Source organism: Ursus maritimus (genome assembly GCF_017311325.1).
Source record: "Ursus maritimus isolate PB19 chromosome X unlocalized genomic scaffold, ASM1731132v1 scaffold_X1, whole genome shotgun sequence".
Taxonomy (NCBI): domain Eukaryota; kingdom Metazoa; phylum Chordata; class Mammalia; order Carnivora; family Ursidae; genus Ursus; species Ursus maritimus.
This window is the reverse complement of record NW_024423319.1, coordinates 17,015,128-17,032,338: the sequence shown is the minus strand read 5'-3', so window position 1 is coordinate 17,032,338 and position 17,211 is coordinate 17,015,128. Positions and strand designations below refer to the sequence as shown.

The 17,211-nt window shown below is 45.0% G+C and overlaps 1 pseudogene; it reads left to right on the top strand.

Moving 5' to 3' along the window:
- The first annotated feature begins 14,680 nt into the window (after positions 1–14,680).
- On the top strand, positions 14,681–16,063 carry LOC103662574 (annotated as a pseudogene).
- The last annotated feature ends 1,148 nt before the right edge of the window (positions 16,064–17,211 follow it).

The window sequence follows — 17,211 nt, the reverse complement described above, 5'->3', positions numbered from 1 at the left end:
ACATAAAGTCAATTGCAAGGCAGCGCCGGTACTGCAACGGGGTACAGAGCTACACCCGAAGTCCTGCAGGAGGGCAGGGAGAAGGGATGGCAAAGAGAGCGAGGGTTAGAAAATGCTAACGATGAGAAGATATTTGTTCTGAGTTTTAAAGGGGTACAGATGCTTGCAACATAAAAGGTCCCCAACATCTCTTGTCCTGGGTTTTGAAACCTACATTATTGTTGCCTTATTTCCAGCCTGGTAAGCTCTTAGAAGCCTCATCCCCACAAGCTCCCGGGGACTAGAGTAGTTATGTGCCCTAAAGCTAGGATCTACGAGGCCCAGGACAGAGCCACAGGGACCCATTAGGTCTCTATGCTGGATCCCACATGGCACGCCTAGTCTCTAGTGGTATCAACTTCTTCACCGGAAAGATTTTAAACCACAGCACACAAGGCTTAGGCTCTTGGAAGACCCCACCCCTCCCCTGCCGAGTTAACCATGAGACAGTGACCTGCCTGGCTACAAGTGTCTCCTTTGCCCAGGTGCCTGCTGCCTTTTCCTTTTTTTTTTTTAAGACTTTATTTCTATGTAATCTCTATACCCAGCGTGGGGCTTGAATTTACAATCGAGTTGCATGTTCTCCTGACTAAGCCAGCCCAGCACCCACCAGGTACCTGCTACCTTGTTACTTGCCCCAGAATGCACATACGTCGGATGTCAGTATCAGCCCCAACTGAACACAACTTCCCTGCATCGCCTTTGGAAACTATGATTTGGACCCCTGACTGCCTTTGGGGCAATGGATAGACAATGTCAATTCTTTTGGAGGGTCTCAGCCCTTGAAGTGCCAGCATACTCCTCAATTAAAGCCATCTTGGTTATACCATAGTTCTCAACTATCCCTTACTAACCAGAGGTGTGACTTGTGACCAGGGTCCCATTAATATTTATCATCTGCCCCAAACACATTTACAGCCATCTCAGTGTAACGCCTTATTAAACTGGCACAATAATGATTTGTGAACACAGATTGTGTTCCTAAGAAATGTGAAATCGTTTGCATCTATAAAATGTGATTATCTTTAGATTTCTCATTTTAGAGAAAAACATTTTGTACTTAACACAATGAGAGATTACTCCATAACTCCTCACTGTTTCTAATGGTTAATGATGCAAACTAACAACGCCCCAGCACGACATTCATCATTTCGAGATGGATAGCATAACTGGAAAAATGTTGCCAACTTAATAAAAAATATATAAAATATTAGTTCAGGCAGCTATTGCGAAAATCAACACCACCAACAAAAGGAAATGCAGTTAGATTAACAGGAACCGACTACACACATTTTTCTTGTGTCGATAGAGTACACATACCAAGAGAAAGGAACTTCACTGCCACAAATATCAAGTTGAGAGGTTAGTATTTCAGAAGCATTCAACTCATAATTAGCACACAGAGCCTGCTAACATTGTAGGAATATTGCGAAAATCAACACCACCAACAAAAGGAAATGCAGTTAGATTAACAGGAACCGACTACACACATTTTTCTTGTGTCGATAGAGTACACATACCAAGAGAAAGGAACTTCACTGCCACAAATATCAAGTTGAGAGGTTAGTATTTCAGAAGCATTCAACTCATAATTAGCACACAGAGCCTGCTAACATTGTAGGAATGATAGTGTATTGAAGATTTCAAGACCAAAAAAAAAAAAAAGCATACAAAAAGTGTGTGTGTATATGTGTGTGTGTGTGTGTGCACGGACCAGCTAGCTATCCGATAGACTCACGGTAATAAACATTCATGGGCAATAATTTTATACAATAACATAGAACATTAGGTTTCAATTTTTAAAAGACAATTTCCTTACGGAGTTTTTATGGATTAAAAGCAAAACTAATGTTTTATGCATTCAGATTTAAATTTAAAGAGAGGTATTTATTTCAGTCTCAGGAATATGCTTCAGGTTATTTTTTAAATCTTTCTTTTAACATCGCCAAATTATACTCTAAAGCAGAGGTCCGCAAACCAGGGCCTACCGGCCAAACGCACCCTACCACCAGCTTCTATCAATAAAGTTGTAGTAGAATACAGCCGTGCCCATGGGCTTATGTATATGTACTGTCTATGTATTTCTTTTTTCCCATTACAATGTTGGAGTTGAATACTTGTAACAGAGTCCCTATGACCCACAAAGCCTAAGGCATTTACTATTTGGCCCTTCCCAGAAAAAGTTTGCTGGTTGGTCCCCGCTCTAGAGCTGCAGTGTCTGATAGCCACTAGCCACAAGTGACTATTTACATTTAAATTAATTAAAATTAAATAAAACTTAAAATTCAGTTCCTCAGTCACCCCAGCCACATTTCATGTGCGGTAAGTACCCGCACCATTGTCATGAGTGAGAGTCTGTTAGGAATGCAGACTGTGGCCCCCTGCGTCCAAATCTCTAGTTTAACAGGATCCCCAGGTGACTCCGATGCACATTAATGGTGGAGCAGCAGCTCTAGGGGAATGAAGAAGAGGGTAAATAGAAGGGGAGCCAAGGACTCAGTAAGGAGAGGAAACAAAACCCAGAAAGGTCCCCCGCGACAGAGACTCTGCTAGCTGACAACTGCCCCTCCCCGAGCACCCACTGCGTGCAGCCGCCAGAAACCAACACCATACTCGTGGGGACCATCCAAGCCAATGATGTCCAGAAAGGCAAAGGCCTTTCGATTTTGTGATGCTGTTGTTGGTATTATTGCCATTAATATTAAGGCTCCTGATGATGTCATGATCTGAGGAGGGCTCTGCAAAATGAAAGCTTGGGAAGCCCTGAGACTCTGGAAGGCCAGGCACTCTAGGCATCCCTGTGCAGAGGAACTGTGTGCATGTGTGTGGCTGAGGGCACTCCGGGGAGACGTTCCTCGCTTCCCGGAGTGTCTTCAACCTAGCGCTCCATTCCTTTCCCTTCCCCCAACACCAGGGAGAGCAATCAGTCTGTAGACCAAACTAGCGGAAATGCCTTCTGGCTTTTGTTTTGTTCTGTTTTGTTTATTCTGGGTGCAGAACTTTGGAGACTCAGGAGGAATGAGAGAAGTTTTCAAATAAGTCTATTCTGAAAAGGCTCCCCGGTTCCAGCTGCTAAGAGTGACACACAGAAGGGATGAAGATGCAGGTGTTGGCCCACTATCCCCAGGGCCTGCCTGTCACAGCACAAGGCCAGAGGACTCGTCGACCCTTCCAGGGTGCTGGTGAAGGGCTCTATCAGAGCCGCGATTTTCAACCAAGTGGACAAACCCGAATCACGGGGGTAGGCGCGAGGGTGGAGAAGGGGGCAGTTTGTGTCGTCTGAGAAAGCACACTATGAAGTGAGCCTCACCTAGGTATTTAGAAATATGAAGTCACCATCAAGGACATTGAGAGATTTTTGTGTTTATTAAAACGTGGTATGGGGGTGCCTGGGTGGCGCAACGGTTAAGCGTCTGCCTTCGGCTCAGGGTGTGATCCTGGCGTTATGGGATCGAGCCCCACATCAGGCTCCTCCGCTATGAGCCTGCTTCTTCCTCTCCCACTCCCCCTGCTTGTGTTCCCTCTCTCGCTGGCTGTCTCTATCTCTGTCGAATAAATAAATAAAATCTAAAAAAAAAAAACATGGTATGAATTTTGAAATGTTGAAAGTCTCTTCTAGGTGGAGGTGGAAATGCCTTTACAGGGTTATCCTCAAGACCTTGGTGAATTGGCTCTGGTCCAAGGTCTAACACTTGGCACTGAAGACTCGGGAACCTGACTGAGTCACATCTGGAGCGCAGAGGGGAATCCACTCACCGCTCAAGAGTGCACTCGTGTTCATCAGGCTCACAAGAATACTGTATAAAATCCAAATGCTAATTTACTAATGTACGATGAAAACTATGTCACAGGAATCAAATAGTTGGCACAACTAGCTCCTTTTCCTCCTTTTCTCCCTATAGATATTTCTACCTATAATTCAAAGTATAATCTGAATGTCAATTCAATGTACAGGGAGACTTACTACTGCCACTGGACCTAGATCATTTTAAGGACAGCATATTCTTTCTCTCCTTTGGCAAACATACATTTGAATCAAAGCCTTAATCAAATGAGTATTTTGTGGTGTTTTATGGAGTCAGCTAAAAACTTTTTGTATTGCTTTCGCGGTAGGAACTGCTTGGTAAAGAAATAGGAAAACTTGCTTCTGACATTGCTTTCATTTATGTATGCATTTGCCCGTTCATTCGACATATGTAAGTGTCTACCGCGCGCTAGGCTCTCCCTAATAGGCATTAGGCATACAAGTGTGAACAAAACAGGTCCCAAACCAAACTATTCTCACGGAGCTTGTATTTCAGATGGACAAACACATAAAGGGAGACAAAGCAGCGAAGGGAGATAGAGATTTGGGAGGGTGGGTATTTTAAACCGGTGATCAGAGAAGGGCTCGACGACAAGCTTTTCCCGTTTCCTTAGCTAACCATACCCTTCCCCCATCTTAACACCTGACACATTCTTACTTCAACAGCATTCGGTGGTGTGAGCGAAATCCTGCAGCCTTAAAAGCTATTGTGTCTCTTTAAGGCAATTCTCAACCTCGAGGGCGAGGGCGGTGCTGTAGAATCCCTTGGGGAGCTTTTAATAAAACACCTGGGCCCCACCCTGGCCCAATTAAATAAGAATGTCTGGTAGCCAGCCTGGGGCATCAGTATTTTTTAAAAGCTCCCCAGGTGATTCTAATAGGCACCCAAAGCTGAGAAACTTCACTTTAAGGTGACTTTGCTTTAATACAATGTATGTGGAGCTTAAAGTTTAATCCTTCAAAGGTAATCTTCCTATTTTGGGAGCAACATACCTTGCTCCTCCAAATTCTTCAGCAGGAAAATAAAGTATATTCTCTTTAAACTGCTACCTTCGGAACGAAGAGTTTTGATGGCTATGATTCATTACCCTTTATCAGTTTCTAAAACAGGATCAGAAAATAAGTACCAAACAATCCCTTTTTTAAAAAAAATAAATTTGAAAAACATAAAAACGCTCTCCAAAAGTAGGATCTCCCCTTCCTGGCAGATTTCTTCTTACCAATAATACAGCTCCCACTCTTGGTTCAGCAGACTCCTCGGTATTAAAGGTTGCACCTCCTTCTCCCTTGGAGACCAGAAGATTGAGTCAGTAATCTAGCTGCAGTCGCATTTAGCTATTGATTTGTTTCAGCTCCAAGACAGGTACTGCGTTGAGAATTACGGCACTTGGTTGCTGGGTACCAAGATTTCCACATGTCTTCTCCGAGGGAGACTGTTTACAGGAAATTCACAAAGCCGTACTGCACACTACTGGTGCCTAATTGCATCATGAATACGGAATAGACCAGATCTGTAGAATGGTGCAATACAAGAGTTCGGTGTGATCCGGAACTTCAGAAAGGAGCTATTGTTGATATACGTACAAAAGCAGTGGGAAATGGGGCGATGGAATTGGCTGAAAATTGCCAACGGCGGCATGAGCTAGGAGACCCCAAATTTGATTCACCCCCAAATTAACACCTGTCAAGATTAGATCATGAGAAAGTTGAAGTGTAGTATTTATCTCTCCTTCTCTTGAGATACACACGGGTTTCGGGGTAAAGGAAAACTCTCCTTCAGGGGTGCAACAGAAAGCCATGGCCAACAGGAATTTCACTGACAATACGAATCCCTTCCCCAGGCAAGTTGAGCAGCCGCAAAGAGAGAAGACAACGAGACCCTCGAGTACCTACCACAGCTGCACGGGGAGGCTCTTTGCTCGAAAGGAATTTTTGCTCCAAAGTGTAGGGAGGAAAAAAAACAACCAGTTTGGCTCCAGAACACAGGTCATGAAAGCATCTTCCGTGTGTCCTAGTGAAGGAGATACTCCTCTGTCAAAATGGGGAAGATCTAGCTTGAGATTCCTGTAACAACTCCCCACTCAATTCTGAGCCCTTGAGTCATTTGAGTAAAAGGGGGAAAGACGGTAGAGGAAACATGTTAAGCGCTCACAATGCACCAGACATTTGACCTACATTGATGTCATCTGTGGTGGGTTGAAAAGTAGGCCCCCCAAATTCATTGCCCATCCAGAACCTCAAGCTGTGACCTGATTTTAAAATACGGTCTTTGCAGATATAATTGATTAAGGGTCTTAAAATGATATGATAGTGGCTTTAGGGTGATCCTGATTCAGTGACTGTCATCCTTGTAAGAAGAGGAGAGGACACGGAGAGGGAGGCCGTGGGAAGGCACACAGAGGTGGGGATTAAAGTTATGCGGCCACAGCCAAGGAAGACCCCTCTGAAGCGGGAAAGGAGGAAGGAAGGATTCCACTCGAGCCTGCAAGAGGGAGCAGGGCCGGGCTGATGCCGTGATTTTGGACTTTGGCCTCCAGATCTGTGAGAGAAGTAATTCCAGGTGTTCTCACCCCCCTACCTTGTGGTAATTCGTTCAAGTGGCCCTAGGAAACGAAGACGCCATCCAGGCCACAACAGATAATGAGAAACACGTGCTTATCCTCACTTTACAGGTGAGGAAGCTGAAGCCATGCGGCAGTGGAAAACAATTTAAATTCATACTTGTCTGGAAGACGCTGCTTGTGGGATAAGAAAAAGCCTTCAACTGCCTTCCCAGTCTGAGCCTCTCAAGCTTTAATATGCATATGAATCATGGGGGCCTGGGGGGGGCTTTATTAAAATGCAGCTGCTGAGTCCATAGGTCTGGAAGGTGCTTAATATTCTACATTTCTAACATGGTGCATAGGTCAGCACTTAGATAATACTTGGGGTAGCAAGGACCTATATCAGCAGTCAGAAAAGTATTTCTGCTGGGAGTCAGAGTGTAAATACACCAGCCCCCTCCCCCGCAACCATCCGTGGGGGATACCTTCCAATGGACCCCCAGTGGCTGCCTGAAACCGCATAGTACCAAACCCTATACAGACTAGTGTTTCCTATATATACAGACCTGTGATAAACTTATAAATTAAGCACAATAAGAGATTAACAATAATAACAAAATCGAACGATTATAATATACTGTAATAAAAGCTATGCGAATGTGGTCTCTCTCAAAATATGTTATGGTACTGTACTCACCCTTCTTGGGATGATGCGAGGGGACAAAATGCCCATGGGATGAGACGCAGGGAAGTGAATGACGTAGGCATCGTGATGCAGCGTCAGGCTACTCTCGACATTCTGACGCTGCAGAAGGATCACCTGGTATCGGACCACGGTTGAGTGCGGGGAACCTGAAAGGGCCCAAAGCAAAACCTTGGATAAGGGAGGCTCCCGTACTCTCAGCCTTGCAGGCCATACTGTCTCTGCCCCGGCCCCGTAATCCTGCCATTGTAGCATCAAAGCAACCATAAACAATACATGAATGAGTGGGCATAGCTGTGTCTCATTAAAACTATTTATAGACATCAAAATTTCAATGTCTTATAACTTTCCTGTGCCATGAAATATTATTCTTCCCATTGTTTCACCATTAAAAAATGTAAAAAAAAAAATTCTTAGCTTGTAGGCAATACCGAAAGAGGTGGCTTGCTGGATTTGGCATACAGGCCATGGTTTGCTGACCCCTGGTCTAAATTATTAAGACCTGCCGGTGGCATGGTGTGGAAGAGCTTATCTTATTTTTAAAAGAGGCAGCGTATTTGAAAAACATCCTGGTGGGATGGGAAGAGCACTGGAGTGGTGAAGAGAAATGCTAGGTTTTACACCTTACCTGTGCTCCTTATTAGCAAATGACTTCTCTACACCGCCTCCTCTTTTCATTTATGCACTACAGTTGATAAAAAAACCTGCCGGTCTTCTCTTCCTTGGTTGTCTGCAGGTTAAACGGAAAAAGATATTCCCTAACTCCTCTTTCTTCCTGTTCCTCCTACCCGCTCCTTTGTTCTGTTTTGCATATGAATTTACTCCCTCCAGGCAAATGAGTGGAGACGAGAACATTAATTTCTGTGGACTTGTGTCAACATCAAACTCAGAAAAAAGGTGCCAGTGTGCTTTGAAGGCCTGTACATCAGAAAACCCAAACCACTGGAGATTGAAACCCATACACCTACAACAAACAGACCCCCACGCCGAAGAGGCATGGGTGAGGGTACAGGGAATGGTGGCTGCATGGCAGGGGAAGGAAAGGATTACGGGGGAATAGGGTGTATAAGGAAAAGACGCCGGAAACAAGGATGGAGGCTGAGGATGTAACCCCTGTGTTATCAGCCCTGGGGCCCGTATCGCCGTGGAGAAGCTTCTGTGTGTCTTGGCTAGGTATACAAGGTGTACACCATAGGCATTTGAAGCCAACATCCCCACTCCGAAGTCCCCTTGCAGAGCCAGAATAGACTTGACTCAGTAACACTTTCCTCCTGTGAAGTCCATCTTGCATGAAATCTCCTCCACTGGTGAGCCACGAAGAGGACCCAGGACACGTCTGACCCACATTAATGAATGGCTCAAAGAGTACCTCTAATTTGGAAGTCTGCCTTCTAATTTGCTGGTTGGAAGTCAATAAGGCATGGTAGCCAGGTCTTACCTTCAGTTCAGCAAGCATTTCCAGAGCGCTTTACCATATAGCTTATCCCCATGAATGACTTCAAAGGGAGAAGCACAGGGCTCAGGTCCCCCAGGGAGCTGACAGTCTAGAGCGAGAGACGGGAATGCCAATAAATAACTGTAGTATAATATGGAACACACACAGCCAAAACAGAAACATATATACAGGGTTCAACAGCTAGAGTGGGGTAGAAGTGATTTATTCTAGCTGAGGTCAAGGGAGCAAGGCTAATGGAACACAGAGTGGGCAGAGAACCCCCCAGGAAGGTTTTGAAGAAGAGCTAATGCATCCAGTGTGCTTCCTTGGGGCCAGGCAGTGGGCTACATTAACCCCTTTGATCTGCACAACAAATAAAATTTCCCAGTCCTTTTTTTTTTTTTTTGTCCTTTATAGTTTTGAAGCTGGGCATGAGGCTCGATCTGAGGACCCCAAGATCGTGACCTGAGCCGAAGGCAGACACTTGACTGAGCCCCCCAGGCACCCTTTACTGGCACAGCTTTGATGTATTTCCAACCCCAGTCCTCCTATCTGTAGCCGATCGGACCCTGTACCCCACCTTCCGCCTGTGGATGCCAAGGCAGTGAGTGACACGAACATGCCTCGAGAGAAGCAGAATTAAAGCAACAGCAGCAAATAGAAACCGGGGTCTCCTGAGTGCTTTCCAGTGCTTGCTTTACGTCTCTGATGCCCGGCCGTCCCCCTGCCCTTGGACTCTATGAGATGCCTCAGTCTGTTACCAATCACATTCCCGAGTTCCGGCTTGTGGTCCTTTAAAGCAGCTGTTTCAGGTAGTTGCAACCCAAAGGATCTTACTTAAAACATAAAAGAGGAATCAGGGCAATTATTTTTCAGGAAGAGAACTTTTCAGTGTTCCAGCTTTTTTTTCATTCCCAGCAGAGTGTTCTCACTTCGCAAAATTTGGCAAACAATGAAATTTTTTCACAGAAGATTGTAATATTAAAGAATAAGAACTTAAGTGCTTTGGGTAATATGATTTAACATTTCTCTTTCTGCACTATGTTGCCTATTTTTAGATTCTCTGTTATAGGACTGCCGGTGTTAACAATTACAGGTAAAAGAGAGAGGCAGGTAAGAAGCAGGAAACTCAACTGAACATGCTAGATTGATCCAGTTAAAGGCTCCCTTTGCCATGTTGTTTGCCCAGAGAAAAACCAGACCCAGTTCCACTTGATGTGATTTTCACATGTGCTCAGTTTTTTTCCAAAAGGTCCTCCTTGTGTCCCATTTGTAATATGAACAATGGAGAGAGAAGAATCTTTGAGATGGGGTTTGAAACCCATATTCAGGCACGTGTATCCAGGCCTGCTGGAAGCTGAGGCTTTTTATTCGACCTCATTCTGTTGCGGAGCATGCAAGTCCCTGGAAATGAAAGTGCTTTGTAATCTCAACATCGTGTAAATGTGAGGAAGTTGTAGAGAAAAAGAGGAGGGTTGAAGGGGACACTGACATTGGTTGACTTGCGTGACCTCTCCTTGGACCTGCAGAACTGACATTGGTTGACTTGCGTGACCTCTCCAATACCTGCAGCTGGGTATTCTCACCCTGCGTTTCACAGATGACAAAATGGAGGCTCTTAAATTATGTCAATTATCGTAACATATAAAACAGCTTTTCCACCCGAAAATGTGATTTTCCATGTCTCAACATTCAAACTAATTAATCATCATATTTAATCACAGTGATTCAATAACGAGCTATACAGATTCCACGATGAAATCAACTAATGAGGATCCGCGCTACTCCCCTGCACGGAGCACCCCTTCTGCGTTATTCCGGTCGTAAGGGCAGACTCCAAACAACCCACGCGGAGGCAAAGGCTTGTTCAACTGATTCAGAGGACAAGTTACAGACAGGGCTTTTGATTCCTCTGAAATAAGAGGATAAAGGGCGATAATGGCACACGTCTTCCAACCTGCCCAGCACACCTATTTGTTCTCATTTGTGTTAACACAAAATGTGCCCAGCAGAGCAAGTGAGTGGCCATTGAAATCCATCCACAGTGCTGCTCACCAAGCCTGGCACAATGACACGGAGCTACTTCCTCCCAGACGGAACATTTTTCTGCCAGTCTGCCCAAGGGCACTCTATAGTCCCCAGGCTCTGTGCCCCTGGCGCTGCTAAACCCAGGAAGGGTGGCTTTTACTGCTTCAAGGTACCCTTGCAAAGGCACCCTATCGTCTAGTAGCTCCCCTCTCCTTTCAAAGACACAGGCTTTTTTGTTTTTTGTACTTTGATCTTTTTTTTCCCCCAAAGGCACACCTTAGTCCCAGAGTAAGAGCAACTCTTCTCTTGTGGGGGGGGGGGAATAAAAACCCCTGTGTGTAGTCCATCCCTGTCAGCTCTCTCCAAAAATAAGATTTTCAATACAGGAGACTGGTTTTTGGAGCCAGCAAAATCACAGAACCCTAACTGCAGAGACGAAGGCAGTCCTTGGCTTCTGTCACCTCAGAAAAAGCTACTCGACATGGGCCTGGGTAAAAGGGGACAGGGCCTCTGGGATGATGGCCTGCTCCTTTTAGTGCAAGCCTCTGTGAGACAGCTCTTGGTCCTTCCCAGCCGGCACATCATAAGGCTCTGAGCCTGGCCTCTGCTGAGGAATTTTGGGTCTGGTGGGGCTGGGAAAGGCAAAAAGAAACCTTGGAGAAATAGAGGCAGCCCTCCAGATCCAGACTCTAAAAGGGACACTGAAGGATCAGTTTTCGACATGGTATTGGTCTTTCATAATCAGCTCTTCTCCACCCTAATAAGAACTTTCATAGACATTTGCTCAGGATTAACTTTAAAAATATATACACAGACGTGATTCTCATCCATTGTTATGGACTGCATATTTGTATCCCTCCTCCTCCAGATATCCCTGCATATTTGTATCATATGTTGAACTCCTAACCTCCAACATGAGAATATCAGGAACTGGGGTCTTTGGGAGGTAATTAGGTCATGAGGGTAGAGCCTTCACGGTAGGACCAGTGCCCTTATGAGAAGAGCTTGCTTCCTCTATGTTCTCCACCATGTAGGATACAAGAAGAAAATGGCCATCTGCAAACCAAGAAGTAGGCCTTTTGCAGACACTGGGTCTGCCACCACCTTGATCTTGGACTTCCTAGCTTCCAGAAACATGAGAACTCCTGCGTTGCTTAAACTGCTCACTCTGCTGGAATCAGTTACAGCAGCTGGAATTAAGACGCCCACCTTCTGATATACTCTGTGTGAGCAAGAACATGTAACCAGGGCGTTGACTATTACACATAACTGTGGTAGAACGTCGGGAATGTGGTACTTAGGCGAAAGGCAAGAAAGGTTTAACATAGCAGGCTTGAAACTGCTCTCTTTGGGCTGCTTGCAGCATCTGCCATTGGCTGGATCTAAACTGCTTGTACAAACACTATGGTTGAGGCTGAACGTCTGCTTTCCTCCCGGGAGTCTGGAATTCTGGTACCCGCTAGGCGAAGGGTGACTACAATACCAGCCTGTTACAAACCTTGAATACTGAGTCTCTAATGAGCTTCCCTGGTAGACGATACTTTACATGTTGTGTGTTGTCCCAATTTCATGCTGGAAGAATTACATGCATCCTCTGTGACTCCACTGGGAGAGAACTCTTGCCAACCTGTGCCAGGTTTCCTCTAGACTTGGCGCCCATGCTCCTTTTCCCTTCGCTGGTTTTGCTTCGTATCTTTTCACTTTAGGAAAGTCATAGCTGTGAGTAAGAATATATGCTGAGTCTCTTTGGAGTCATCCTACCAAATCATTGAACATGGGTGTGTTCTTGGGGACCCTCGACATAGGTGAACGGCAAGTGTCACAGGAGGAACAGAAAGAAAGAAACAAAAAGGTGAGATCTGCTGACCCAAGCAACCAAATGCTCAAAAAAAAAAGACCTTCAGGGGCACCCAGCTGGCTCAGATGGTAGAGCATGCGACTCTTGATCTCAGGATTGTAAGTTGGAGTCCCACACTGGGGATGGAGGTCACTTAAAAATAAAAGCTTTGAAAAAATACCTTCAAACTGCTCATTATATGTTAATTTCTATCTTGTTTATTCCTCAAATGTTTAGAGGTAGCTTATGCTAAGAATATGAATAATAATACAGCACGATCTCATTATGTAAAAATACACATATGGACACAGGGAAAGAGGCTGGAAAGAAGACAACAAAACATTAACAGTTGTTTTCTCCAGATGAAGTGACAGAATTCTAATGCTTCATTTTTTTCTTCTTCTTGGGCCTAGCTATATTTTCCACATTTTCCACAATGAGCACATATTGCTTTTATAATGAGACTTAAAAAAGATTATATAAAAGTGAATTTTTTTTTTAATTTTATTTATTTATTTGGCAGAGACAGCCAGCGAGAGAGGGAACACAAGTAGGGGGAGTGGGAGAGGAAGAAGCAGGCTCCTAGCGGAGGAGCCTGATGTGGGGCTCGATCCCAGAATGCCGGGATCACGCCCTGAGCCGAAGGCAGACGCTTAACGACTGCGTCACTCAGGCGCCCCTATAAAAGTGAATGTTAAACAGAATTAAGATTAGGAAAATCAGGCAAAATACGCAAAAATGCAAGAAGCCATGACTAAGAGAAAAACATTGAAAATAGATGTAGAGACCGTAACGACTGCTGAAACTCTTAACGTGTCTGCCTCAAATTTGACTCTGCATTCCCTGACAGTGAAAGCAAAATAGAAACACAGTTCAGTCACCAAGAAAGCATAGTATTTCTATCACTGTATATCAAATGATCACAAACTCAGAGGCTTAAAACAATATCTGTTTATTAGCTCACAGTTCTACAGGTCAGAAGTCCAGCTGTGTTCTTGTTGGCAGAATTTCGTTCCTTGTCCTTGTTGGACTGAGATCTCAATTTCCTTGCTAAGTGGGCTCCTCCATCTTTAAGCAAGCAATAGTGCATCAAATCTGTCTTGTGTTTCAAATCTCTGACTTCTCTGTCCTAACTTTAGATTTAAAAGGCCCCTGTGATTAGGTCAGGACCACTCAGAGATTCCACCCTTGTTAAAACCAACTGTTCATGAACATATCTGAATCACAGGAATGAAATCTATCATATTCACAATCTCTGGGTTATACAGGAAGTGTACATACACCACCAGGGTGTGGGAAATCTTGGGGACCAATTTAGAGTTCTGCCTTCACATAGCGTGTATAATTTTGTGTGTTTTGGAAAAGATGGAATTTAACTACTTAGCATACATACATATGGTCTCTCCCCTCATTCTGTGCCCAGAGATAGTCCCAGGGGAATGCAGATAGTAACTTGTGTGAACACCCAACACATTCAAATGCTCCTTTTAATTCTAATGTTTATCTTAAGGAAATATGCCAAAAACAAGCTGTAGAAGAGGGAGAAATCGGCCAGAGACTGCAAGAAGGACAGGTGCTCTGGGGCAGAATGAAAAGTGACTGACATCGGAGGCAGCCACAGATTGGGGAAATGAAACTTAATCAAGAGTCTGAAACCAGAATTTCTAGTGTTTTCCTCTACCTGGTCCTGTGAATTTTGCTAAGTCCCTTTCATCCCCCATAGAGGCCTAGCTTTCTTGTCCTTTCTCCCCCCACCACTTTTTTTTTGCATAAGGAACAGTCTGAAAGATAGGTCCAAGGGATGTCTCAGCTTCCTACTTTGCACTCCTGGACAGAAGCTAAGGGCAGTTGTGTCTCGTTTTCCAAAGCGTGGTTCAGGGACCAACATCAGTGTCACCTAGGAGCTAGTTAGAAATAAAGTTTCAGGGGCGCTTTGGTGGCTAAGTTGGTCGGGGGTCCGATGCTTTGTTTTCACTCAGGTCATGATCTTGGGGTCCTAGGATTGGGCCCCATGTCAGGCTCCATGCTCAGCATGGAGTCCGCTGAAGATGCTCTCTCTCCTCCTCTGCCCCTCCCCCGCACTCCCTCTTTTTTCCTCTCTCTCAAATAAACAAATAAAATCTTAAGAAAAAAAAAAAGCAAAAGAAAGAAAGTTTTGGGCTCCCAGAACCTGATTCACAACCAGATCACTGCATGAGCCCTTATAGCTTGAGAAGGGCCGCATCAGAGCCTTGTTGCTCCCTTTGTGAACTCTGCTGGCCAGACTCACTGAAGTCCTGAGGACCTGGAACCGGTAGCCCTGTGGTCTGCTCCAGCCCTCACTTCTACCTTCTCAAAAATGAAAAGCACTGCTAACTGACAAGGAACTGGGGTTGTGGCTATAAGCTCAGTTCACTTCAAGAAGCTGTAGTCAAGGCTCTCTGCTCCTCCCTGTTCGACAGACAGCCACCTCTTCTGGTGCAGTGCCAGCTGAGTCCCTGAGATACAACGGTGAAGGTCAGAGTACATGGATCTGGCAGTATTGGGCACCTGGTCACCAGGACTGCTTTTAACTCTAGCAAAGTGGATATTGTCGCCATTAATGACCCCTTCATTGACCTCAACTACATGGTCTATGTGTTCCAGTATTATTCCACCCTTGGCAAATTCCATGGCACAGTCAAGGCTGAGAATGGGAAAGTGGTCATCAGTGGAAAGCCCATCTCCATCTTCCAGGAGCAAGATCCCACCAACATCAAATGGGGTGAGGCTGGTGCCGAATATGTTGTGGAGTCCACTAGGGACTTCACCACCATGGAGAAGGCTGGGACTCACTTGAAGGGTGGGGTCAAGAGGGTCATCATCTCTGCCTCTTCTGCTGATGCCCCCATGTTTGTGATGGGTGTGAACCATGAGAAGTATGACAACTCCCTGGAGATTGTCAGCAATGCCTCCTGTACTACCAACTGTTTGGCCCCTCCGGCCAAGGTCATCCATGACAACTCTGGCATCATGGAGGAACTCATGACCACAGTCCATGCCATCACTGCCACCCAGAATACCATGGATGGCCCCTCTGGGGAGCTGTGGTGTGGTGACCAAGGGGCTGCCCAGAACATCACTGGGCACCTACTGGCACAGCCAAGACTATAAGCAAGATCATTCCTGAGCTGAATGGGAAGCTCAATGGCGTTGCCTTCTATGTTCCCACCCCCAACATGTCAGTCATGGATCTGACCTGCCACTGGGAGAAAGCTGCCAAATATGATGATATTGAGAAGGTGGTGAAGCCGGCATCAGAGGGGCCCCCTCAAGAGCATCCTGGGCTACACTGAGGAACAGGTTGTGTCCTGTGATTTTAACAGCGACACCCACTCTTCCACCTTCGATGCTGGGGCTGGGATTGCCCTCAATGACCACTTTGTCAAGCTAATTTCCTGGTATGACAATGATTTGACTACAGTAACCAGGTGGTGGACCTTGTGGTCCACATGGCCTCCAAGGAGTAAGAGTCCCCTGGACTACCACCCCCAGTGAGAGCAAGAGGAAGAGAGAGGCCCTCAGCTGCTGGGGAGTCCTTGCCCCAACTCATCATCCCCCAACTCACTAAGAATCTCCCAACCTCTACACAGTTTCCATCCCAGACCCCCTAAGGAAGGGGAGGGGCTTGGGGAGTCCTACCTTGTCATGTACATCAATAAAGTATACTGTACCCAGCCAGAAAAAAAAAAGAGAGAGAGAGAGAGAAGCTATAGTCAAGCTGATCCTAAAATTCACATGGAAATGCAAGGGACCCAGGATTACCAAAAAAGAGCAAAGTTGGAAGACTCAAACTTCCCAATTTCAAGATTTGCTACAGTAATCAAGAAGATCATCCAATGGGGAAGAAAATAGTTTTTTCAAGAAATGACACAGGAACAATTAGATATCCATATGCAAGAGAATGAGTTTTGTCCCCTACCTCACACTATAATCAAAAATAATTACAAATAGATTAAAAAAAACTGGGGCACCTAGCTGGTTCAGTTGATAAAGACGCAACTCTTAATCTCAGGGTCATGAGTTCAAGCCCCACACTGGGTGTAGAGCCTACTTGATTTAAAAAAAAAAGGATCAAAAACCTAAATGTCAGAGCTAAAACTATAAAACTCTTAGAAGTACACGTAGGGGTAAATCTGAATGACTTTGGATTTGGCAATGGTTTCCTGAGTTTGACACCAAAATCACAGACAACAAAAGAAAAAATAGATACATTAGACTTGATAAAATTAAAAACTTTGGTGCATTGAAGGGACGTCTGGGTGGCTCAGTCAGTTAGGCATCTGCCTTCGGCTCAGGACATGATCCCAGGGTCCTAGGCTCAAGTCCCGCATCGGGCTCCTTGCTCCGTGGGGAGCTTGCTTCTCCCTCTGCTTGTGCTCTCTCTCTCTCTCTCAAATAAAATATCAAAATCTTTAAAGAAATAAAAAAGAAAAACTTTTGCGCAATGAAGAACACTATCAAGGGAGTGAAAAGACAACCCACAAATGGGAGAAATATTTGCAAATCAAATATGTGATAAGGGGATAATAGCCAGAATACATAAAGAACTCCTATAACTCATCAACAAAAAGACAACAACCCAAATGGGACTTGGGCGAAGGATTTGAGTGGACATTGCTCTGAAGAAGATATGGAAACGGCCAATAAGCCAAAGAAAACACCTACTAGGACAGTTAATAAAAAAAGAAACTGGAAAATAACAAGTATTGGCAAAGATGAGGAGAAATTGGGGCCCTCATACATTGCTGATGAGAATGTAAAATGGTGCAGCCCATGTAGAAAATAGTTTGGCAGCTCATC